The sequence below is a fragment of the Anser cygnoides genome, chromosome 4, assembly GCF_040182565.1.
Source record: "Anser cygnoides isolate HZ-2024a breed goose chromosome 4, Taihu_goose_T2T_genome, whole genome shotgun sequence".
In the NCBI taxonomy this organism is placed as follows: domain Eukaryota; kingdom Metazoa; phylum Chordata; class Aves; order Anseriformes; family Anatidae; genus Anser; species Anser cygnoides.
The window spans coordinates 32,554,650-32,581,253 of NC_089876.1; the positions used below are offsets into that span (position 1 = coordinate 32,554,650).

The following is a 26,604-nucleotide window of genomic DNA, read 5'->3' on the forward strand; positions in this document are numbered from 1 at the left end:
TGTGCGCCGAGCTAGCGCTGCTTTGATACAAGCGAGGCGAGGTATTTTAAGAACTCCTGCCAGCAACCGGAAAAAAACAATTAAAATACAGAAAGGCCAGTTCCTGCAGGGATCCACTCCACAGGGGAAAAGAAAGGGAACAGCCTGCGTTTGCTCATGCAGCACCACAACATGCAGTTGGAAAAGCATAAAGAGGTGGTGACAGAGTTGAAAGGCGATTGTTTCCTGAAGTATCAGGCTCAACAGCTCACCTGCTTTGTATCATCTGTTGATAAAATGTGAATGTGCACAGACATTTTGCACTCAGCTGGGAAAAAAAAAGTCAGGTAATGTGTTTTGTTTTCGGAATTTCTTCCTGTCCAACCCAACACCCTTCTCCCACCTGAACTCATAAAGGCTGAACTCAGAATCAAATATTTGTCATTTTAAAAGCATCTTGAATTTCTTACAAACAGTAGTTCCAGCATCCTTGAGAATGAAATGTAAAGGGATTAAATTCATACCATCTGTTTAAAAGAGAATTTTTTTCCCAAGAAGAACATCAAAAAGTAGGATTAATCTTTTTTTTTTTTTTTTTTCTGAGCTGAGAATATCATGGCCAACCTCAAAAGAATATTCACATTCCAATAATAAAAAAAAAAAAGTTGGAGGCCAATTTCAAAGTGAAACAGTTCCCAGCTCCCTTCTGCATTTCGTTAAGCCACAGATTCTGAAACCCTCATTCTCAGCTTGGGAACTGAAAGATGGTGAAAAGCAGATTGGCATTACAACACAAGCCGCTGGGTTTTCTTCAGAAACAACCTCCTGCTTGGATTCTTCACATTTGTTTTCTAAATCTTTTGTTTCTCAGGAAAATGTTGAATAGAAAAATTTCAATCTGGTAATGTTTTCAATGAATACACTGAATATGCCTATATATAGTATTGAAACAGGAGCTCCTAGTTACTCATCAATTCAGGAAAAAAAAAAAGACATTTATAAGCCATATACATCCAAAAAGGTTTAGGAGCTGATGCTTGGACATAAATTTCTGAAAATCTTGCCTGAGGGTTTTTTTGTTTTTGTTTTTTAAGAGTATCTTTCAGATAGTTCTGGCCACTACATGGTCTGGAATTTCTAGCTGCTACTGTCCATCACCACTTCTGCATAGGCACGCTAAATAATGCCCTCCTCTTCTCCTCAAACATCTTGTATCAGCCGAATCCTCATAGCTGTACCAGCCTTTAAGGTAGAAGACCTTATCAGGTACAGCTGATATTCCATACAAATTTTTTGCAAATCACAACAGTACACATCATCTCTGTTTTGCATAAATCTTCTGATTCTAGCCCCCTGTAGAAATAAGTGCCAACCCTCTGTGCAACATAGCAGGCATGCTCTTCTCCATTAAGTGTACAATACTAAGTAATTTATAGTTCCTGCTCAGGACTCCAGTCAGTATTTCTTTACAAGCAAAATAGCAATAATTACCACAGAATTCGTGACACTCTCCCAATATACTTGGTGTTCCTAAATGTTCTCTGTGTTGCAAATTAAGTGCATGGTAAGTGACATACTTAATGTGTTTCTCTGGAAAAGCTCATGTGCATTTACTTCATCAGCTTGCACTTTACATCGTTTGTATTCAGACTTTGTAATCCAAAGCAGTAGTTGTCTCTGCAAATGGCAGGGGCTACTAGGGTATCACGGACCAAGATGAACAACCTTATTCTCTTTTCTTTTTTTTTTTCCTAATGGAACTTCTTTTTTAAGAATGAAACAGAAATAATGATTACCCAACCTTGTTATTAACACTAATCACTGCTGCTTTAAGCAAAGCTGTCTGACTTGACACACTGATGAGCTTCTAAAAGACCGTTCGATATCAACCCACACTCAGTTGATATGGGACAACTTGCCCTTCAAACTGCCCTTGAACTGTGAGGCCAGTTTGAGCACTAAAACATTTTGTGGTCATTCCAACTGGGCCAGCAGAATAATCTAACTGTAAAAAGCTTGGTTGTAACATGGGTTGAAATTTGCAAAGCAAAATGAGGGAGCTAAGCACCTGGATGTAATTGTATTTTAACAGGATTTTAATATCTAACTGGCTCTGGGATTCATTGAGAAACCTTTCCTTATGGCAAATGCAAATATGCTTGAGGCTTCTATTACGGTAGGACAGACTTAGCAATGGCTGCATCTCAGATAACTGATTTAAAGACATAACCGAAAGAGACACAGCTACTTGAACCTTGCAGCATTACTGAACTGCACATACTGCTTACTAAGCAGCCAAGCATATGTTCTTACAGCTGTGTTGTGGTGGAGGGGAAGGTAAGGGACCAACGAATTTCTGCAGATCAGCTGAGGCCTTAGTTCTGATGATGCAGGTATAACGTGGGGCTTGCAGACAAAAGCTGGATTTCTTTTTTTTTTTAATTTTTATTTTCTCAAAACCTTCTTTATTTTGCATATGCCTGGCATTGCTTCTACTATTCTCCACTATGTAAAGCTTTACCAAGAATTGAGTACCCACTTAGTTCATCTAGGATGAAAAAAAGGAGTATATAGTCCAAGACCCAGTCAGCCCTCTCTTCTTTTTCTTTTTTTTTTCCACACAATTAAGATAGTCTGGAGAACTGAGTTCTTCATAACTACGCAAAAGCTCATGTGAAAAAAACAAACACACCACCACCAAAAAAGAAAAAAGCAACACTATGAATATCAGAGTTAAATACTCCATACTTATAGGAGCTTCAGCATTACTTCTGAAGCGACTGTTGGATAACGCATGCTGTATTTTCTCATCAGGGAAACCTGGTCCTTTGAAACTCTGCACAGAGCCTTGTATTTTCTGACAAGGCTCAATTCATTTATGTCTTCCATGGCACAGCTTCTCTAAAGCATGTCTGTATCAACTTGGGGTAAAAGAGAGCACCCTAGAAGGGTCTCTATTTAAGAGACATTATCAGAGCCATACGGCGGGTGGATACTCCAAGAGCCAAAGGGAAGAGAAAAATCACCCTGAACTAGGCTGCAATGAAGAAGTTATACTCTTTGCAACTAAACAATCACGTCCTAAAATGCCTGATGGTTTTATCTTGCATTGAATTCCGCAGAAATTAAAGTACAACCTGGCAACTCTTAGCATTTCATTCATATTCACAATAACAAACAAACAAACAAATAAACAACAACAACAAAAAAAACACTGCTCAGCTTAGAGACTAAGAGGTTTAGGGATTCGAGTATCTTAGTTTAATATTTGATGATTCCCAAGATTTCAGGATTTGTGTTTTGAAGACCTTCATGGCAAAACTGAGTCCAAAAGTTTGTTTTTAGAGAAAATGGAATGATAAATTAACATGTTGTCCCTACTGCAGCACCTGTTCGAATCCCATCATAAGAGATGCTGAAAAAGAAGCTGAAACATTTCACTTCCATATGAAAAAGAATACAATTGAGTCATACCAATAATTAAAACAAGAAACTTCTTGCCAGCTCTATTCCTGGTCCAAGAAAGACCAACCAGACTGGAAAGATCAAAGAGACACTAAGAAAAAAATCCCATATGCTTTGTAAGTTTTCACTATATTAGGTGAAATACCTTGACTGGTATTCCACTAATCTTTGGACAGATAAATCTATCTGGATGGCTAGGTGTAACAACACAGCAGTAGCCACCATTAGAACTTAATTTCTAAGCATTTTCTAAAATGTATTCCATAAAACTTGCCAAATACTCTGTTTTATTGTTCTGTTAAAACCAGAGCAGGTATCAGACCCACTGTGTTATTTTGAGTGCCGTTACGCCTCTACAGCCTTGATGACAAGTAATAGACGGGGTTGAGAAAGATAGACAAATTACAATTCCAGTTCTTTTACCCAGGGTTGTCCTGTTTATCTGCTGCTCTTGTCCGGCTCAGTGCTGTTGTGTCATCTGAAAGGAGATGGCCTGTAGATATGCTCAAATCCCCTATATGTTTTAAATGATTAATACCACGACCACTGAGAACCTTGGCTTTGAAATACATAGTTATCAAACTCACTGTTGTTTTACTACCAAACCATATCAGAGGCCCTATTTAATTTCTCTTTCCACACAGAACTAATACGCTTTCCTCAAGAGAGCAATTAAGAAACTGCAAACAAGTCAATACTGAAGGTACTGCTTTTTAAATACCGGAGTATAAAGACACATTTTCTGCTGATAGCGTCCAATCTGATTTTCGCGTTAATCATCTTGAATAGCAGTTCTTTGCATTGAAGGTGTATTGGTTTTTGTGCATATTAGCTTTTAAGCATAAGGGCTGCAGGCTAATTTAAGTGGTTAAATGGCAAAAGACTGCTAACACAAGTACATTCCCTGGTGGGCTTTGTGCTCTATCACAATTTCCCCACTTGCAGCATAAGCCTGAAAAACAGCAGGAGGTATTCGAGAGGGGGAGTTGCTTGCATGAAGCTCTGAATCAGCTGCTGTTGGATACCTGAAAGCAGGCTCAGGAAATGTATTCACCGTCTGTAACATGATGAATAGTCTGTACCAGTAGCTTTCAGCCGTGCTGCAGGGCTACAACTGCACTACATGACTATAAAGGTTTTACAGAAAAGCATCTTACACGATAAGAGCATGAAACAGTGCTATATACACGTGTTCTGTGTATTGCACAGCTACCAAAAGTCTTTGTGCTAACATAATTATTGCATAAATACCTCAGCAACAAGCTGTGATGCTTGCTCATCAGCAGTCATAACTATGTTGAAAAATGTAAGCGATGTGGGAAAAGAAAGCAGTGAATTCAAGCCATCCCTCGTACATTTAAGAGCTCTTATTTTTCCAGAGCACTTTATCTTTTCAGGCACACATCTCACTCTGCCTCTCTACCCTACTTTTGCTGCTCTTTCTTTATTCCCAGTTTAAAATTCACCTCTGCTTCAGGTGGATTTCTCTGTTAGCCACCTTATCCTCAGACACAGATCCCACTTATTCTGCCACATCTGTTCCTCCTTCCCTTTCCCGTAACTAAGACGCTGGTGCCAGTACAGTTAACTTTTGCATTCCCCCTTGACCTCGTGCCATTCCCACTTAAAAATCTCATCTCTCTTCTTGCTCAAGGCACACCGCCCAGAACATTTTGTTTACAGGCTGCACTGAAAGGCCATCACATCGTGTCGACCCCTTCACAGCTCTGCACTCCGCCAGCCCCTGAGCAGCAGCACACATCGCTGCCTCCCTGGTTAATCAGTGCCACGTGGAAGTCAGAGGCATGCTTGCTTCGCACTGCCGATGATAGTTTTCAGCCTTCCAGAAAGAATTTTTCAATGTTGTCAGCATCCTTGTGATATAAAATGCTGTCTGAACTGTCATGTTTGCTGTTCTATTGTTGTGACTTTCAGCTGTTTTCAGAGCTGTTGGTAACATTTTTTGCATCCATTAGTGAATCCACTTATTTATGTTGAAGTTCTGTGAAACTGCAACAACAAAAAACACTGTCTACCTCTTTTTCAGCCATGCTGAGATGAAATCACATTCTTCTGCCTGTACAGTCAATATTGGAAATGAACTCACAGAAGCAGATAGGAAAGAAAGGACAGATTTCCAGGATGCAAGTCAAACTTTTAAAGAGAATAAATAGCTTCAGTGCAGATGACTGTAAATACACACCCTGGCACTAATGTGAAACTTTCTAATGCTGACTAAACACGTATTACAATATTACCTGGTCTTAATAAACTATTAACAGCACAGGGAAGCAGTGAAATAATTGGATGGAACGGCAAAAGTTGCGTTCAATATCACTTTTCAAGAAAGCTTCTCACTCCTTTTCTCTTGCAGTGGAATCTCACATGGGTATTTTTGCATCAAGACGTGGAAGATATAACTAAACAAAAACCAGAGTTTGGCCACAAGAAATCCACTCCTCTACATCCATCCTTTCTGCTAGGATTTGAGAGATACCCAGTATTGATCCAGTTACAGAAAAAGTGTTGGGGGACCCACTTGTGTGTCATCACTTTCAAAACTTGTACCATAAAGAGCCATCCTACGAAATAATGACTTCAAGAAAGTACAGATTAAAGCAAAGAGTCTTGCCAAATTCCATAAACAATTAAAAACATTAAAACATTGTGGCTTTTTAGTGAAAACTTGGAAACACAGAGGATATAAAATCAGACTGTCAAAGCCTTATTTTTTGGACAAATTAATCAGACTACTTTTGTCTATTGTTTCCTGGGAAGACAAGCATCAGTGGAGTGGCAAGAGATTTAGTGGGTCCCTTCTCTGCTATCTGCCATAGCTGATTTATCCTGAGAGAATACAAATGACAGCCAACTTACAATTTTCTCTGACTTATATGACACACCTTAAAGACAACTTACTGCACTCCTATCATCTGACAATAACAACCTTCTTTCAAGTTGGACACCCAAAATGACCACTGTGTAACTTTAAAATAAACATAGAGATCAGCCACATATGGAGAAACTCTCTGTCGGCACATACCTGAAGAGAGAGAAAACAACCCACACGTGCATTTGCTGGTCTAGACATAGCGACCAATATAGAAAGATGCCTTGCAAGTAGACTGTGAGGGCTCTACTTTGGCAAAAAGCAAAATCCTAGAGCTGCTGCTGCTGGAGAGGTGGCTGCCCTGTGCTACCAAGTGCTTTCTTTGCTTTTCAGCCTCACATCATGAACTGCGCTGAAGTGCAAAGAACTAACTTGAAATGGATTATTTTGGAAGGTCAGTTCCTCAGCACTTACTTGTTTGGCATCTGACCTTGGAGGAAGTTAAAACTTGTCACGATTTTAAGAAAGGAAGGATTGATACCAGAATAAAAGTTCTTAAGCGTACAACCACCCAGGGACTGGGGGGCTTACCTTTAGCCATGGGCACATGAACTTCAGCGTGCAAACCAGGATGCCTAGATACCACACCTATGTCTTCCTCAGAGTCTTAACAGGAATGACACTCGAAGCACGTGCACACCTCAGCTCTCAGCATGCGCACATTAAGCGCCCTGTTCCTCCTAAGCATGGACTACCCCGAGCCTTCAGCAGCTACAAATCTAGGTGCTCTTTTATCCCTCTAAACATGCTGCTGTATGCAAAACAGAATGGTAGTGGGGACTGGCACATCACAAAAACGAAGTTGAACAGCTAAATTATTGTGTATCTCCTTTGGAAAGCAAGCCAAAAAGAAGAGCATTGCTCAGCAGGCAACTGTCTAGTACCCCAGGACAGTGAAATTGCTGGTGCTCAGCCATATATTGATCCTGTCCTTGTAATTCTGTCTCATGCAACAGCTGGGGTCATTGCTCCACACAGGCAAGAAGACATTGTTTGTTCTTAGATAACAAAACTGGTTTGCTACACAGAAATGTTGTTCTTCTTCTAATTTTACAGGGCAACGATTTTGTTAACATCTGGCAGTAAAGATACCGCGTTTCCAACAACTTTGAGGGAGAAGCAGTTTCACTTCTCCAGTGGAAACTGCACATGCTCTCCCGCAGGTTCTGAGCATGGTGCTTTCCAGTTTGCACTGAATTATGCTCAACTTATAAGTACTTCATTTCTACACAGAGCAACTAGTTATTTCATCTATTATCTGGCCTCTAATTAGATCACAGTTGAAAATAATAGCTCTTCGTGGCATGTATACACAACCCAAAGGATACAGATATGCTAACTGAGCAAGTATGTATTATGCATACACATCACTTCATCACAATGCACTTGTTTAATAATGCAAACCCATGTTTTAGCAGTTCAGAAAACAAAACAAGAATAAGTTACTCAATGAAACTTCAGGGCTAATTGATGTACACAGAAGAGCTAATAGAGAGTTATGCCTCTGCATATCACCCTCTCGGTTACCTAAAACAGCAGGAGGTTTTAGTTAGCAGTTCAGGACATTTTGTTCCTCAACTCCTCTGAAATCAGATGTCTCCAGGAGCACTGTGCCTCCTAGCACCATTTTGGGCTATCAACTCAATACAAACTCAGACAGAAGCGGCGCCGCTTCCTGGATTATCAGCTCAACTCCTCAGTCCTTTAAATGTTTCTGAGATTTCTAATTCAAGTGCCGCTTTCCTCCAGGAAGAGTCACCAAGCACCAGTTATCTGCAGAGCACAAAAAGCGCTCAGTGCCTTGCAAATCTCCACACGTACCTCCAACACTAGGAAGTTTGTTCACTGCTGCCTACATCTTCCCCCTCAGAGGTACATCACCGGGCTTGTCAGAGAGCACCTGCCAAAGGCTCCGGGCCCGGCTGGTCATAGGCCTAGGTGGTTTCAGGGCTTTTGTGACCAACGGAGCTTTAACTTCTCAGACCAGTGGATTTGCCCCCAGATCCTCATTCCATCTGAGAACAACCCACAAAAACGCTCTTATGATGCAGTTTAAAAAATAGGTTGGGTCTTCACATTTGAACTAATCGCCACAAGCTTTTTTTTATGGCAAAGAACTGCCAGAGGGTGATTCACCTGAGCTATCTTTGGAATCTCTTCTAGGATGAGATGAATCACGCTGTGGAAATATCAGGTCTCTTCTGAGCTGTTCATGTGGGCACCCTCACATCAGCTTTCCATGCAAGTTCACTGACATGAGAGTGTGTCTGTGTGCATGCTTTGAGGGTCCATTTCTACACGCAAATGTTAGCTCCCTGTTCCCTGGGCTGTTCTGGACTGCACACCAACTTTCAGACGTGCACAGGCATGTGATCATTATTAGCAATTTCTTAAACAGCTAATGGTTGAAAACATATCCCTGAAGTGCCTACAGACTATTTATTTAATAAGAAATATCACTAACCATACCAAGTAAGTAATCCTTAACTAAGAAAAAGTTATTCAAGATGATTGTTTTAACAACTGGGAAAAAAAGTTTATGTAATAAAATCATGACAGCACATAACAAACATGAGATGGAACTATTAGACATTTCTGATCTATTTTTGGCACGTTTCTTTAGGTCTGTGGAAAGAGTTAAACTCTGACGATGGGAAATGCGACAAAAATCAATGGCAATCTGGCAGCTGCAAAGTATGAACCAAAGCAGCCACACACTCAGCAGATGCCGGCTAACACTGGAGAGACAGCATCTGTCCTTCAGGTCGTTTGAGCTTCTCATGAAGCACAGAACCTGAACCACGGAAAAGTTAGAAACCTGGGGCAGTGACCTCAAGATGACATGAAAATATCTGCTACTGACAGAACGGGAGAGAGGAATTTAACTGACATTGGATCCTCTTAAAAATTTACTGTTCATAAACACCACATGCAATGTAGGCTGAAGCCTCCATCCAAAGATGGTAGAGATTTCCAATGTATTACTGCCTAATAAAAGAGCATGCTCATGGTAATTTGAAGTTAAGGAAAAAGATTTCAGTGATGGTTAACAAGATTCTCTAGCTGCATTGGAAGCTACAAAATCATTCAATGGCAAATTATGTTCTTTTGATGAATTCCTAAATTCTGTCACATTCTCTGACAGCTTATACATTCAATCAAAGGGTTACTACTCATTATCAGGTTAGTATACACTATGGGTGCTATTTCTACATGGAGGTATGTACTGTTTTTATTGTGATGTGCACTACAGACAGACCCAGCAAGTAACTAACCTTAAACCATACAGCATATCTGTCAGAAAGCATTTTTGTAAGAATAAGAACAGAAATTATATGATAAGGTAGAAGTTGGTGAGAGATAAATACTTCCCAGCGAGATGATTAAATTTATCACCAAAATCTCCTATTCCAAATATAGAGGGAACTGCAGGATCACTTAGTGTGTCGTACATGGAAGTTGCCAAAATCTGGGGGATATTTTGGAAAGGTGTCTCTGGTATCTCAGAAACACTCTCCCAGAATCAATGACAGCTCAAACTGGCAAGTGTCAGAAAGCACATGAGGGCACTGCTTCTCGCAAGGTTTCCCACGTAATTTCTAGAAATCAAGTTTTCCCAATTAGGATACAAACTCTCTGATGCTTATCCAAACGAAACAGCTGAACCCATCTGAAGTGTGCTGAGGCACACACCAAGAGGGGGGCTGCCCCCAGGCGTGGGGTGTTTCAAGTGGCACAAACAACATACCGGCAGAGCCGTGCTCACATGAGGAGCTCAGCAGAAATGCCAGGCACAGCACTTAAAATGACTTTCCCTGGTCTTATATGGATTAGGCAGGAGCTGCCAGATAAAGCTAAGTTCTCTATCATGGTAAGAGCCGAGTCACTTCTCCCATGTGTCACAGAATAGGATTGGAGTCTAGGGTCAATCTATCAGATGCAACCCAATTAGTCCCCAGTTCAAAATCATTTCCTCCCCTGCAGTTCGCTCTATAGAAAGAACTACTGAATTTAGCATTGTTTTATGTACTCACAGAGAGCTAAATTGCACATTCGCAATCCAGCCCCAGGCCAGGAACAGAAGGCAGGGGTACAACAGCCTTAGAGCAGGCTGTGGGAATGACTGCTCCTGCACAGCAATCAGGTGCGACAAGCATCACTCAACCCTTCTGCGAAGGGGTGGTCGGCCAGCACTGGGAGATGGAGGAGAGGCGCTCTCCTACCTACCAGCGTCTGCTTAGGTTAGAGACAGAGGCTGGAAAAGAAGGAAACGAAAAACTGAACAGAGCAAAAGTAGTTGAAAGACAATATTTAGGTAAGACCCAACTCTGTCTTGCATTTGCAGCACAATTTTCACTTCCTTGCAAAGAATTCATCTTCAAAACATTCCTATGGTCAGAGATATAGCATATCTAAATTATGAATAAAACAATAAAAGTACCTAAAATGTAAATAATTTGTTCAAAGCTTTATGGAAAAATCTATTGTACAGCTCTGGGAAAAGCACCACGATTTAATCCTGAGGGCTGTGTTTCCTTTGCAGGAATTCTCCCCTGCCACTTTCTGAACTGTCAAGAAAATAAATAATTGGATACAAAGTCACTTTGAATGTTCAGTTTTTTTTAACAAATCTCTGGAACTGTGTTCTTGTGTCTCCTGTGAATATTGTACAGAGAACACACTTATTGATAGCAAGGTGAACAGGAACACAGTTTTACCACGCACTACATTGAAGTAGTGATTACAAATATTCCCAGAAGAATTATACTGTAACTCTTTATCCCAAATTAAAATCTCACAAAGGAGAAAAAACCAAGTTGTTTATGGCTAATTAAACAAAGAAAGATCACTACGCTCCTTATATATTAAATACAATGTCAGCTGAAGCCCAGTAATACAAATTACTCTCTCATTAGTGAGCACTGAAGTGGAGGGAATAACGCTCAACTGCCAAGTGACTGGGTGTTTTTTTTTGAGGGCAAAAGGCTTGTTCAAATGGATGCAATGACTAAAGGGCAACCTGCTAAAAAGACAAGAAGCCACATGACTACGCAGCTTACCTGTCTCGAGCTTCTGTGGTACCCAGGATGGAGAAAGCACTGACCTGGCAGCGGGAAGAAGCAACTCAAAACAGGCAAAGAGCCCTTCCTGGGAGCTGGGTCGTAACAGGAGAACCAGGATGAACTATCTGTGCTGGCCATGGCCAGCCTGCCAAGGGACCGAAGTCAAAACTCACCAGCTCAGAGCTATGTGACACTGTAGGGATGACACGTCAGAAGCAGTCCTTCACGTGCTGGTACTAGTCAGCCTGAGAGAAACGTTGCATTGCCATGCTGTGGGATACAGTTTTTTCCTGCGTCAGCTCTGGCAGAGGAGTTTGTTTCCTGCCTTCATTTCTCTCTCTTTGCAGTCTCTGACCAGACTCATTTTTAATGCAGAATGGCCTCCAAAGAGTTAGGTTTTGGCCATTGCATCGAAACTGCTGGGAGGGGAAGTGGCCTGTTGGATATGCAGATTAATCTGTTCTGTAACTGGTATACACAGAGTAAATAAATTTAATTTACACAAAAGAACTTGATGGTTTCTCTTCTACTGAAGGATTAACTATCAATGCCTTCAAAGGCATCTGGCAACAGTAATGTGCAAGCTGTCCCTCTTAGGGGGCTGGACTACTCCAGCAGTAACTTCCGTTCCACACGACAACACACTGACAGATAGACAAAATGGATGAAAACAGTCCCAAAGACCTGCAGATCCGGCCTCTGTATCCACAGATGGGGTTGGGCCTTCTTCTCTATTAGCCCGTTGCTGCAGTAGTTAGGCTGGGTATGTCCAAACCCACACAGATGTCGGGGCACACTGAAGGAAGGACAAGAGCCTCTCATTTTGTACCATCGTGCAGCGCATGTGCCAGCTGGGAGTTGTTCTTTGCCACTGACTTACCAAGGAAGCTGAGCAAAGTCCTGCCATTTCCCTCAGCTTCAGATGCTCTGTTACAAAACAGGGACAATTGCCTCGTGCTTTTCTCTGCTCGTTTTTCTGAGATGAAACGCTCTGTTTAAATGCTGATCAAGTAATTATAAAGACACAACATCCCAGGGAAAAGAAAATGAAAAAGGCAGCAGGATCTGAGGGGAGAGACCAGGTTAATTCAAAACGATGGTGGAAATATAATGATACAGTTAGAGCGGTAAACAAATCTAGACGTAATGAATTACTATATTAAACTAAATGTCACTATGCATTCTTACCATGTAGGCGTAATTCTCACAAGAATGCCTTGAATAATTCTGATGAACTGAAACACACCAGGACTGCAATTTAAAATCTAATAGCAAAGTCTACCACTCAGGACTGCTAATAAGATTTCTGCAGCTTAATAGCTTTTCTCCCTGAAAGCAGATTTTGCTTAGACACATAACTAAACTTACAGACCTCTTCACTCAATTTTTAGTGCAACTTCCACGACTGTACTAAAACACGCACCACGTGGCTGGGTGGCAGATTTCTCACCACAGAGGCTGGGCCTCCAAAATGTCAACTGTTTCGGTAACCATTGCTCAGCCAGACTCAGCTCTGAGATCTGACAGCCCTGAGCCAGCATGCAGTGATACAACAGGAGGTGTATTTTTATACATAAATGGGTGACTTGGAATGAAGCCCCATTTCTGGGGTGAAATCCCAACAGACACACCTAGGCTGCTACTGCAGCAACACTTGAGGCTTCCACAGGAAAGAAGATTGCCAGAAATATGAGAAGTTCTCCTACTGCATGGTGCTCTTGAAGCCCAGCTCCTCGAGAAAAATCAAACGTATGGCAGGGGACAATACTGCCATGTTCAGAAGAGGTTTCCTGCTGCAACACGAATTAGTTATTTCTTTGAAATTGGAAAACCTATTAGAGAAGATGCATTCTCTCTCTTTTTTTTTTTTTTTTTTTTTTTTATTTTCCACAGATATCAAGTGACCTGTCATGAGAAGACTCAGTTGGTGCTAAGGGATTAATTGGCTACGTGGCATCCCGACTCACAGGTCTGAAGAAAGGTAAGCTCAGGCCTGTCCCCAAAAACCATGTCATCTCCACCACACTGTGCTGTGTCTCAGTTTTAATATTGTAAAGTGCACGTCTGTGACCTCATTTGCTATCCTTTGATGCAAAGCAAAAATCCTGCTTGGTTTACAGCACAAAGGAAATCCTCTGTGTTTGGTGAGGAATGCTAGATGACGAGAAAATAAAGCACAAATGCTCAAATTTGTTATAATTCCACGTTAAGATAGACAGTGACAAAGTAAAAGAGAATATTCATGAAATAACATGCTACAGTTCAAGTTACAGTTTGCTAATTGAAGTCTAAAAACATGCTGACCAATTAACCCTTGCTTCACTGAGGTGTTAAGTAACAGCTAGGGCTTATCAACCCCCATTAATCTAGCGGCAGATAAACATAAACTCTCATTTCACCTACCTGCCATTTAACTGTGTATTTTCTCCATGCTCTTCCTGTGTGCTTCAGTCTCCCAAGGCACACAACCCTGATCCTTCATTCACGTTTTTCTTTTATCTGTCATCCTGCCTGGTTCTGCCTCTCAATAGTAGATGCACACCACATATACTCACCCGGTGATCTGTGAAATCTGTTGGAGCACTTTGTGAAATCTGACTTGGAATATGAATAGCTAGTCTGAAAACTGTTTTCTCGTCTAATGCCTCCATTTGTGTATCCTCCTGAGACCAGCAAGACTGGGATCCGTCCATGCCAGACCAGAAACGATCGTTAGCCATTACATTCATTACATGAGTCATTACATTCAGCAGCTGCTGCTGCTTTGGGATATTCCTTGGACTACACATTTGCTTGACCAAGAAGGAAGTAGTTCCCACCCTTGCGAAGTGGAAGTGTGGAAAAATGAACAAAAGGGAGAGCTACAGCAACCTGACAAGGACAAGTGACAAAGGAAGGCCTGAGGAGTTCTCAGGGAGGACTTCAAGGACTTTAAACCTTCAGGCAAGAGGGAACGCTGCGCCTGCAGGGTGTGCGGCCCCAGACACAAGCAGCTCCCACCTCCGCTGCAGGCAGAGCGGGCTCCCCCAAGCAGCCCGCCCAGCACCGTCCCCACCTGATGGGCAGCGTGCTCGTGAAGGACACGCCAAACACAAGCAATGCTTTTAGGAATACTACTAATTTAGGTGTTGTCTAATCTCTTGTGCTTTATCTCTAAGTAAACACATCTGTGTACTTAGTAACTTCGCGCAAGGTCTAGCCAGTGTTTTTTTTTCTTTTTTCTTTTTCTAAATGTTTAATGCTCCTGACCTCACAGGTCTGAAGTAGCCGCCCAGAGACTGGAAGGCTATCACCTGCGGAGAAAGCCTACAGAAGACTGTGTTTGTCTGTGCTCCGACAGGATCTCAGGAATGACCTTTGGGGACAGGATAATGGGCAAGAGTTTCAGCCCTGAGGAGGAGTTGCTAGATAGGGACGTACATACCCCAGAAAAGCCAAGAGAAGGGAGGGTGGCACTGGTGCCTGGGCTCTTTCTGTTCAGGCTCCAGACATTTCAAGCACCTGGGACTCCCCCTCTGACAAACCCAGCCCTCAGGGTGACTCTGTATTGACACTGCACATGCACACTCATGTTGAACTGCCAGCCAACACTGAACAACTGGCTGTGCCCATCTGCCCATTTACAGGGTGCTTTAATGCAGGTACCCTGTAAAAGCAGACATTTGCAATATTCAGTATTTCCACTTAGCTTCCCATCCTCTCTGTTTGGGGATGGATTGAATATTCCCATTCCTGCTGCTCTGCCCTGGAGCTTGGGAAGCAACCCCAGGCTTTGATGGCAAAGGTTTTGTTTGTTTGTTTTAAATAGCTGTAGCACTACAGCATGGTAGATGGGTAGCCATCCTGCAGCACTTCAACAGCAGTATTTCGCAGTGAGTTCACTTCATGTAGCTTTGCTATTGCATTCCTTTTCCCAGGCTAACAGAAGTATGCTGAAACCCAGCAACCAACTCCGGCACGTGCAGAACAGCTTCACTCATCCTCTCATCACACAATTAAAAACCACATCCTGCACGAGGACTAGGAGCTCCACAGAGCCCAGTCGCACTGCACCAGGAGAAGGCACCATGCTGCGCCTGGAGGAGAGCATCTTCTGCCAGCAGTCCCCTCCTCAGCAGCACCAAAGACCTCCCTTACAGCTCCATAAAACAGAGCGGCACACAAAGAGACCTGCTCATCGGGTAACTGCTGTCCTGAACATAAAAGGTATACTGCTACCACTTAAATAGCAGCATGCTGCCACTGCACATCCCAAAGCACTGCAGTCAGGTTAGCCTCATTGAACTCCACTTAATAAGCAAATCGTGGCCTCTTGCACCAGTTTCTGCTTGTGAGTGGCCTTAAGATGTAGCACCATGCAGAGCTCATTACAGTAATCCACTCCTGAAGTAATGAGGTGTATTGCATGAATTTGGCAAATTGTGCAATAGAAAATGGTTACATCCTAATGAGGTGCAGATGGAAAGCAAAGAGTGCATATAATAATCATCTAAGACACTCTATTCCAGCTGTTCTTTCTCCACATTTTGGACAAATGATGTTAGTCCCTCATCCACAGGTCCCACTGCTTCATTACCTGACCACCCTCTCCTAACCCATTTTGCATGGGCCACGGGCACCAAAACGGTCATCCCAAGCTTCTATGTATAACTGCACAAAATCTTCCATTTCACTGTCTGCTGCTGTGAGACAGCTGTGACTGACACATTTGACAATGCATCCATTTATTTTCTTTCACTAATCTTTGAAAGGATGCTTCAAGTGGCCTCAGTAAGGCACATAAACATGAATTTGTTTGCAAAACAAACCAAATTTCTCTGTGAAGCTACCAAGTAATGCAGAGCCTCCCAGACAGCACGTCCATCCTGTCAGAAGATAGCAGCAGAAGCATTCATGTCTCTCTGTCAGTATTTAAGCACACAGCTGGGGAAACCACAGCCGTGCACCGTGCCTGCTGTGTCAGAGGCTGGTGACTCCCAGACTTCCCTCAGAGACTGCTGTGAGCCGTAGGCTTGCGCCCTCAGCAGATGGTAATCCTCAGCTGACTTTGATGCGGGTGGGCTCTGTAAAACCACTGAAAAGAAAGTTATTGCACAACATTTCCGCAGAGCACTGCACTTAAGAGCCATCCTGGAGCAGGCTAAACATATATCCCTTCAGTGATTAGTATGGGTCAAGAGAAACCAGTTACTGCTTCCCAAGCTATGCCAGAGGCTGGAGATTTTTGTCACCTGTGTTAGCTTCACCAAGGGAAAAGACTCCCTGTTGTCACTTGCCAGGAGCTGTATCCATATGTCCCAAACTTGATCTCTGCTGTTCAGGAGATGGACTGCTCCTACCACTTCCCACCACCATCACAGCATGGCTTACCACAACCCACATGCTGTGCAGACTGGCTCACCTGGATGCTTGCTTTTGTAAAACCTAGCTGTGCGGATCCCACAGGAAACATGACTACTTGACGAGTGGGAACAGGGAAATGCCACCCAAAACATGCTAACATTGAACACCGACTGTAGCTCAGGTCATAAGCAACCTTCCAGTCAGCTCTACTACTTTTTGCTCTGGTCTCCACAGAGTTCACCTGTGGTTCTTGCAAAACACTTCTGTCTTCCCAATCTGCCTCTCCCTGCAAGGGGAATGGGAGGTATAGGATCAAAAGAAGACAAGGATATCAGCAGCCTACCAAATCTGCTCAAAGCCAGGCAAACAACAGCTCTGACCTTGGAAGCAGTCAAAGTAAAATTACGTCTTATCTCATTCCCAGCATGGGTTTCTGATTAGCCGGAAGGACACTTAACATGGCGAGAAAGAAGTACCCTCACCACACACAGGACAATCTTGCTTGCACGCAACAAACAATCCCAAGAATAAATCCACAGGAATGAATCCTGACTAGTTACTTTAGGTAAGGAGGTGACAGCGTCCTCAGACTCAACTGCCGGGATGCCATCCTATCACTAGGGATTAGGTCAGTTGCTGCTCCAGCCTTGGAATTCAATGTCCTTGTATTTTAATTATTTTGTAAGATATTTTTAACCTGCCAAACATAGCCATTCATTAGACAAGATTGAGGAAGGGTAGAATGGCTTCAAGTATTCCTCTGTGCTGAATGGAGATTTCTGTTGGGTGCCTGGAGGTGCAAAAACCACACTGGAAGGTAAAGGGGGAAGACTGCAGTGCTGGGCTAACAATACACAAGTCCATTAGGGAACAACTATACTGTTTGATCAGACTTCAATGAAAATGTAAATCCTATACCATACATAGGGTTAGAAAAGAAATGAGAAGGTTCATGCCATTTGCACCACAGGCTATTCAGAGCAAACCCGTATTTTTGATGGTAACAATGGGAGGTGAAGCACTTCAACTAGCTGAGAGTAATACTTATTTTGGGGGTAAGCAGCAGGTCTCGGAATTGAAATGTAGCTATCATCTACAATATCATCGGTAGGTATTTTGTGTGTGTTTTCTCTTTTTTTTTTAAGGAACGAAATACTATCCATTTTGGTTATCTCAGTGTATGCAGTATCAGCTATATAACAAGCATCCTGTAAGCCCAAAAACCTTACTGTGAAAAGGAACCAGTCTACAGAAACCATGGGATTTGCAACAGCCAAACATTCTGAAAAACCAAATGATCTCTGAGAACAAACCATGCTGAAATTGTTCCCAAGCTGCATTTGGGAAAGGGAGAAAGAACACATTTCTGGCTCGAGTCCTGAAAGACAGCCTTTCATTTTCTAACCTGGGCAAGTGCAGAGAGCCTTTATTTAAGAAAATAAACAATTAAATTAGCCAAATATGCTTTCTATTCCCCAACCTACTTCCTCTGTATTTTGTCCCTGAACTGATAATTTAAGGGCAAAGGAGTTGCCGATCCTGACCATTGACTCCATAAAGCGAACTAATACTCACTTTTGGCAGAGATGCAGCAGAAATTGCTAAGTCTCTGAGCCAGGTTCTGGGAATCAGTAATTTATTGGTCATTAGTAAAGGCCAGAACCTGGAAGCTACGTTGCATGAGAAATTTAAGAGAGGCTAATCAAAGAACAGAAAATTAGATTAATAAAATTTCAAAAGGTAAAGTATTTGGAAACATTAAGTAACAAATAGCAAGTATACCACCATCCTGTAAACCAGATGACGGCATTTGAATCCATCTACCAAAGAAACGCGCTCTCCTTTCTGCACCTGTCATGCTGAACACACTGCTGCACACACCTGCAGTAGTTTCCCCAAGTGGCATCACCAGAAGTTCAATGTCCTGGAAAAGCAAGGAGGCTGTTATACGGATATGCAGTACAGGCTAATGATGAGACTTGTATCTACTCCTGCAAACAAAGTCAATAGCTATTTTTTGTCGCGACATCTGCAAAGGGTCAAAGATAAAATCGGAAACATTTAATTCAAGAGCTTTGCAAATCTTTCCACATTTATGACCATACACAAATAATCTCTATTTGAGATTAAGCATCTACAATTAAGCATTACTTTCATAAAAATAGAAAAGAAGTCCCAACCAGCAACAGAAATCCTGGCTAAAACCAAAGAATAGCTTCTGCCCTCCACCAGAGAAATGAATGCAATTGTAGGCATAAATGTCTCTGCAAATCGCCCAAAGACCAGACTCAGCAGTTCTTCCTGAGCCTGTTGAGCGCTCTTTGTTTACAATGGAGGCACTGCAAACTCAGTTCCCTGCTGGGAACCTCAGTCCGATTTTGAGCTCCAGGGTCCAGTTTCAAGAGGAGGGCTGACCGCTATTGAATCAACAGTGGCTGAGCTGCTCTGCTGTTTGTCCTTCCCACCTCGTTCCCCTCTGGGGAGTCCAGCAGCCATGCAACAGAAGGAGAATGCCACTTATCAGGGGCAGCATTAACTTCATCCTTGAGAACAAAAGCCTCAGGTATCGGCCCCAAGGAGATAAGCATCTGGCCCCTTCTGCACCAACAGTAAGCGGTGGCATTTAGGCCCCTGCGTTTCCTGAAGGACACACTTGAGGACTCCGGCAAGCTGTGCCTGCCTAGCAGCAATGGGCTACAATTTGCTGCTTTGCTTTTAGTCAAAGCTAGAGAATGGTCCTTGTCCCCCTAAAAAGCACAAATGCGACTGAAACACCCCAGTGGGAGGGCACAGGCACAGGCACCTGAGGCATTAAAATCCCTGCTCACGTGCGAGATGGGGCAGCACCATCCACAAGCCTCTAACCCAAAGAAAGGGCAGACACCCAGTGATGTTAGCACGTGAAGTCTGAAAGAGTAAGTCAGGCACAGCACTTTCTGAGACACCTAGGGACGGGTAGAGAACTGCTGAGCTGTGTGAAATGTCACATGCTGGCAGTATTTCAAAAAAAAAAAAAACCAAAAAACAAAACCCCTGCAGTTTCAGCAGACACGTGCCCGACCCTACTGTATCCCAAGGAACCAGAGACTGCAGTGATGCTACACAGCAATGGGGGGCAGGGGGGGAGGAAATCCAGGGGAAGGAAATTCAAAGGATCCTACCAAAAGGACAGCCATAAGCCTGTGAGCCATTCCCCATGGTGTGCCAGGCACATGGTTTGTCCACGGAGGCTGCTGCTCCATCCACGCAAGCTTTGCAGACCTGGCCCAGCTGCTCGAAAAGGTGCTGGGATTTCTGCTCTTCAGCAAACAAGTTCCCTTACTGTAACAACCTTACGTGCAGACTGAGCCAGCTGACGGAAGTGAAATGCAAAATTAAGGGCTCTTCAGGGACACCTAGTAACAGCAAAAGGTATTCAGTGTTTTACCAACGCTCTATTTGAGATTATATATACTATATATATATATGTAGTATAGTGTAGTATAGTGTGTATATATATATATACACACACACTATATATATATATACTATAGTTGGTACTAATGTTTTCCCTTGTGTAAATCAGTCTGCAGCAAATTGAATCCCTAATTTCACTACAGGGAGCCTCTACTAAGCACGATCTTAAGCTCCGTATTTCACCTCAGACATCAGTTTCATCAATTAGAAAGTACAGACAGAAATATGTGCTTCTAGATCAACACTTTTTCTCTATTGCATACGATGACAGATACGTTATGATACTACACAAAAAGCAACCAGCCAATTTTAACCCCAAAGCAAAGTGCAAATCCAGAATATTTCCTCTGAGAAACAATAGGGTTAAACTGGTCCAAACATGGCAGCAGCAGGCTTCTGCAGGCTAATCTTTTAACTAATGATAAAACAGTAAACCTCTCTCCTGTTTCTCAAACATTTGAAAGCCACCTGTCAGGCTACCAGAACTGAGGTTTTTTTTTTCTCCTGCTGTCTAAATATTAAAGCAAGTTTTTTTTAAATAGCCAGTTGAGTATCTATCCTGAAACAAACACAAACATTATTAATATAAACTGAAACTTTTAATCCTTTAAAAAGGACCTTTCAGGATATTCCACTGTTCAGGCTTAGGCATTTTCTCTAGACTAACCCTAGCTAAGCAATCAGCATTCAACCACCACAATTACTTAATAATTAAAAAGATGTAAAAGAAAAGATACTAGGGCATCAATAGTGATCCTAATTGCCATCAGAGTTAAAAAATGCCAGTTCTTAAAAAACTTTGTTTGTCATCAAGGATTTGCTTTGTATCTACCTCTTATTATATCATATAGAGCAGGTAAGCCCACCACCTGCTAAATATCCTGCCTAAGGGCTATTTAGGGTAGAAAACCTTCCTAATGATATAAATTATGTTTCTATTAGACGCGCCACATACCATCTCTCTACTGCTACCACCTCTAGTCTGCCAACAGGCAAGGGTAAGCCCAGATAAAAAGCTTATTTAATTCTTAGTTTATTTCCAAGGAACTTTGTCATTTCCTTGCCAATGCCTTAAAGATCTCTGCAGTAATAGAGAGGCTTTGCAGAAATCCTGAAGGTCTTTATAAAAATAAGATATGGTAATTCAGCAGTCCCTGCAGAAATCTGAAGGATTTTCAATAGCGTTATGACTGAACATTAATAAAGGAATCCACAGCTTGTGATACAGGTATAGCAGTACTGCTGACAATATTTCATTATAAAAATTCCTAGAGGGCAGCAGGGATCCGAGTACGAAGACAGCACTGACATCCACAGCTCATAATGTAAGAAAGCAAAATTTAGACCATAAGTTATTAAAGAGGAGCTTGCCTCTTGCAGTCTTTGGAGCTCATTCTTTAAAATGCAATTCCAGTCTTCAGTCCATCTAAAGTGCATGTTAAAATGTACCAAGGCAGCATTGTCAGTTGGGGTGCAATCATCTTTCAAGGTTTTACCAATGGTTAATAAACATTTTACCATTCGTTTTAATTAACATAATCACCATACTAAATTCTTGTAGGAAGACCACAGATTAAAAGTCTTCCCTGGATATTGATGTGACAGGTTTATTAATATTATTGCACAGTGACTGCAATACCTATCAAGACTGATACTTCCCACTCGACATACTGTGCCCATAATTTAGGAGTGGGACTTGGTAACATAAAACCTTGAGCGCACAGTGGCGTAGCGTAATGACTGAAGAGAAATGAGATGGAATTACAAATTTAATTTCCTTTGATATAGTTGTAAGAAAAAAGCATATAGCTAATACAGTTGGCAAATTGTGAGATCAGAGGAGGAGCCGGTGAGTGGGGTGGCAGGCATTTAAAGTCTCTGGAAAAATATGAACAGCCGTAACTATTGCACAAGTCCCCTAAAACCAGTACCCGGCTGTGGTGGGGAAGCAGGCTGTGTGGCTCTGTAAGGCAGCACTTTGCTTACTGCCTGCTCTGCGCCACTCCGACAGCCATAGCTGAGCTGAATTCACATTTCATGGTGACTGAGGCTGACGGGAGACAGCGTGCGTGGTCCCTAGCCCAAAGTGGGACCTGGAACACCAAGGAGCCCTCTGCCCCGTTAGTCAGCTACAGATGACACTTGCGTTTTGACAAGGATTTTACTGGTAATGTAACCCAGCACTGCACTGGGACTGCCAGGGCAATGGGGGTACCAGCAGGATTTATGGCCCTGAGCTTGTATTTTGCAATTTATGCCAAGAGCTGCAAGTTCCTGAAAAAAATAGTTTTTCCTCCTCCCTGCTCACTCAACCTCTCATTCCAGATTCACAGAAGGACTCCAGGAAAATTAAGCTATTACGTTCTTAAGAATTTTTGATTTGTTTAGACAATATGCATGCAGAATGAGAATGTAAAATATTTATTCAAGCAAATGACATTTTACCATTTTTCATGCTAATGCGGTAAGAGGAGAATGAAAACAGTGTGAACTGAAATTCTTTCTCCCAATAGGTAGAAATTAGATATCAGGTGAGGCATAAAATTTTTTTTAGAACGTCCATTGGGAAGTTAACCACACCACAGCCTGACATTCAGTTTGAGCCTCGCTTCTTTTGCATGTGTGTACATTCATATGTGCGCAGAGGGAAAACATACAAACCAACCTCTGCCCTGGCTTCCTCAGCCCTATTTCTGGTATAATAGTTTCCACAGACTCAGATGGCTCATTCTTCAACTTAGCCCCATTGCATCGTTAAAACTTCCTAAGTTCTTCTTCAGGTTAAAATATGCCCAGCCACAGGAAGTAAGTGCAGACTCACACACTCTCCTAGACCGCTGTAAGTCACCACTGCTGGTGTGTGTTGTTTTGTTTTCTAAACACGGGTACACAGATCCACTTACAACAAGCACTGCCAAACACGAAATGCCTATTTGCTGAGGATGCGATGGGCGTGGAGATGCTTGGACAAGGAGAGCTGGCCCCCAAGGCTTGATTCCAGTTATGCTCGTGGCCTAGCAAAAGACCCAGGTATGTTGGCTCTTAAATCAAATGTTTTGTACTGCATTTAACCCTTATGGCATCACATGTCCAGATGGTATTAGAAGCGGTTCTTGAAGCACACAGCTGCTATGGCAACAGCTTTTGCAAGAGGCAGCCTTCTCCTCTCCCCATGCAAACAGCAGCTATAATGGCACCGTGTATTCCCAGGGACACCCCAGGGAAACACCCCCAGTCACAAGTTAAGTGGGCAGACTGCTGCTTCCATCAGCAGCACTGTTTCTGCAGCTTGATGGGCTTTCACTGGAGATGTTCCTCCTAAATACAGACTTCTAAGGCAGGGTAAATAGCCAGGGCTGCCTCAGGGACTGCTTCTGAATGACAGCAGCTCTGTTCTCAGCACCCGCAGAAGGCATTAATAACCACCACAATTACTATAGCAAAAAGGCATGGAGAACTGCTAAACAGCCAGCTACTACAGACTTACATTTATTAGAAAACACAGGCCTTCCAGGTTGCTGAGCACCCCTGGCATATTTTAATAACAGAGCGGAAAGGCAGCCACTTCTTTTCATGAGCTCCTGCAGGGCAGGCGGCATCGTGCCGGCACAGCCGCAGCAACACGGACAACGAGTATCGAGGCAGACAAAATCACAGAGAGAGAAAGGCAGCAGCTACCCAAGCGAAGCTTTTTCATTAGTGATTGCCCTGGACCAGAACACGGTATCTGAGCCCTTTCCCCTGGAGATGCTTCAGTGGAGCTGGGATCCCAATGTGGACTTTGAGCCCTGAGACCCCACTGTTTCTCACTTAAGGCTTGGTCTAAGGCTTCACGTTAAAAGCATCGTGCAGGAGAAGGGGATGTGAGACTTAAGTCTCAGCCCTCACCATGACAGCAACTCCTGTCTGAGCTTAGCTTTGGCTCGCAGCTACTTTTTGTAATGCACATATATCTGTGGAAGGTTAATAAAAGCCAGTTACGGGGAGGTGAGGACTGTAGCTGCTGGCAGATGCCAAGCTGCTAGTCACACAAACAAGAAAACGGAGCCAGGGCTCGCCCAACGGCCTTGGCAAACGCCATCGGTGCTTCTGGAGCAACAGGAGGGGAAGCACCAGAAGCAGCTACAGCCATTTCTGAATGGCAGAAGCCTTTGCCTGGTGGCGACTCTGCACAGGCAGCCGTACGCTTAGCAGAGAAGTTGTTCGTTCCCTGTAGGGGTACACAGATTAAAGGAATGCATCACATCTGTGCTATCCTTGAAACAGTGCCATCTCATTTTCATCAAGTCACATCATCTGCAGCTTCAGAAGAAGAGTCAAGAAACAAACCTCTGCTTCCCTAAAAACAAATAAACAAACAAAAAAAACCAGCCCTCCCCTAGCAAAGCCTTCTGCTCTATCGATTACATTTAGCAGCATGAGTGCCTTCGGCCTGGTGTCAACCGCCTGCCCCAGGCTCTGAGAACCAGTTCTCTGCAGACAAGACGTGACCTGTGACGCACAAGATGGTTATGTTTGTGTTTTTTGAAATGCCTCACCAGTCCAGCCAGCCAGCAAAAAGCAACAGGCTCCTACAGGGAGGTGGAAGGGTAAACATGGTCATCGAGCCCCCTGCAACACGCTGGCCACAAAGGCAACACAGACGGAGCCCTTAGGAGAGGGCAGCCCAGTCCCACGGGCTGCGTCCCTCGCTCAGGCATGGCCAGGGACGGTGGGGAAGCCGTGCTTCAGACAGGAAAACCAACAGCCGTCAGCCCAGCAGCTGCAGCAGCCAGGTCTGCTGCTGAGTGAACCTGCTCTTGGCTAGGGCAGAGAGTGAGGACGGGAAGGTCAGCATTTCCTTAGCTCACCCCATGGCTCGCGACTCCGTCTGCTCCGTGTCACAGGGGAGTCTGAGGGACCTCTGCTGGTGTTATTGTTGCGTATGAAAACCTTTTTAAACAAACACTTGTGATCCCCACATAAATCTCGTTTTTTGAATATCTGTCACGGGCTGTGGCCCAAAGGCAATACACATTTTCATACCATCAGGATTTTTCTGTCATGTGTGCAAGTCAATTAAGAAAGGAAAAGACGCATATGTGAGCATATTTTTCGGCAGTTTGCCATGGACTGGAAAAGCAGTTGTTTTCTTTAGCTGCTGCTATAAATCAAAGCGTGTAGATATGAAAATATTAAGGTATCCTTATTTATAGCTACGTGAGTGAGCGAGTTTGCGGAGTACTGGCCAAAGAAAACAAAAAAGTCATTTCACCAACTCAAGATGACAAGGCTTTTGGCTTTCCGGGTAAAACAAAACTGGAAAGGTTCTTTTCAGAGCAGCAAAAATATATGGTAACCCAATACAAAAGTATTTTCCTCTTATGCCATATTTCAACAGCATTCTTGATGATTTTAAAAGCAAGATAAGATTCTTTCAAAAGGAAAAGAACCTCCAATCAACTATTTTTTGACAAATCAAACAAAATCCATGCTTTTTGTTTTTGTTTTTTACCTGAACCATTCGGTGTATTCAAGTGAGCTTCACGTATAGCTTCAGTCTACTAAGAATACCAAACAAGCTGTCTGGCCCCGTTTTACCACAGCATCAGTTAACAGAAAATGCTTTTTCTCACTTTTTAGTGTTAGAAATTTGGCCTGTGCTGCCTGCAACAACTGCGCCACCACGGTCACCTCTGAAGCCTCTCCGTGGCTACAGGCAGTGCCGGCAGCACGTGCATGGCTCCCTGCGGCACCGGACGCCGTCTGCTCTTCTGCCCTCCTCCAGGTACACTCGTATCACTGAGCAGAGTAAAACGAGAGTAAACACGTAATTTAAACGTTCAGCACCACACTGATAACCTGCCTGCAGCACACTGGCCGCTGCTGGTTCCGTTTGATGCCATGGCAACACATTACCTGGGATAGAGCTGCCAATTGCGGTATTTCGCTCATTTTGTACTCTGGTGTTTTGTAATTTTAGTAACAAGTCATTAAGATGGGCAACTAAATATATAATCTGGGCAATTAGATAGAAGGCACAAAGAGCAGCAGCAATTTCTGTGGTCTGCCACTGCACAGATCCAGGCAGAGCTTTTCACGTTGTTGGGTTTAACCAAGGATTCCCAACAGCAGGAAATGGCGACGGCAGCTTCCCCGGCCAGCAGATTCTGCCTGGGCTCAAGCCTGTAAAACACAGCCCGGTTGTGACCTAGGTCAGTAAGTTCAGTGCCAGCTTGAAAGCTGAGCTGAGTTCTGCATGTTTCCAAACAGTCATTTAAAATCTTTTTCGTTCGTAATGCAAACAGATGTTGCTGCTCTCACAGCTTTGATCTCAATGTACATCAAATAGCCAAACCGAAAAGAAACGCATGATCTCTGGGGTGGAAAATGAATAATTGTGAACTACTGTTTAATACCCAAACTGGT

General features: G+C 43.0%; 1 protein-coding gene across 9 annotated transcripts in view; it reads right to left on the reverse strand.

Moving 5' to 3' along the window:
* The window catches only part of ARHGAP24 (Rho GTPase activating protein 24), a 188,323-nt gene that overhangs the window by 43,264 nt on the left and 118,455 nt on the right, over positions 1 to 26,604 (reverse strand). The window lies entirely within an intron of this gene.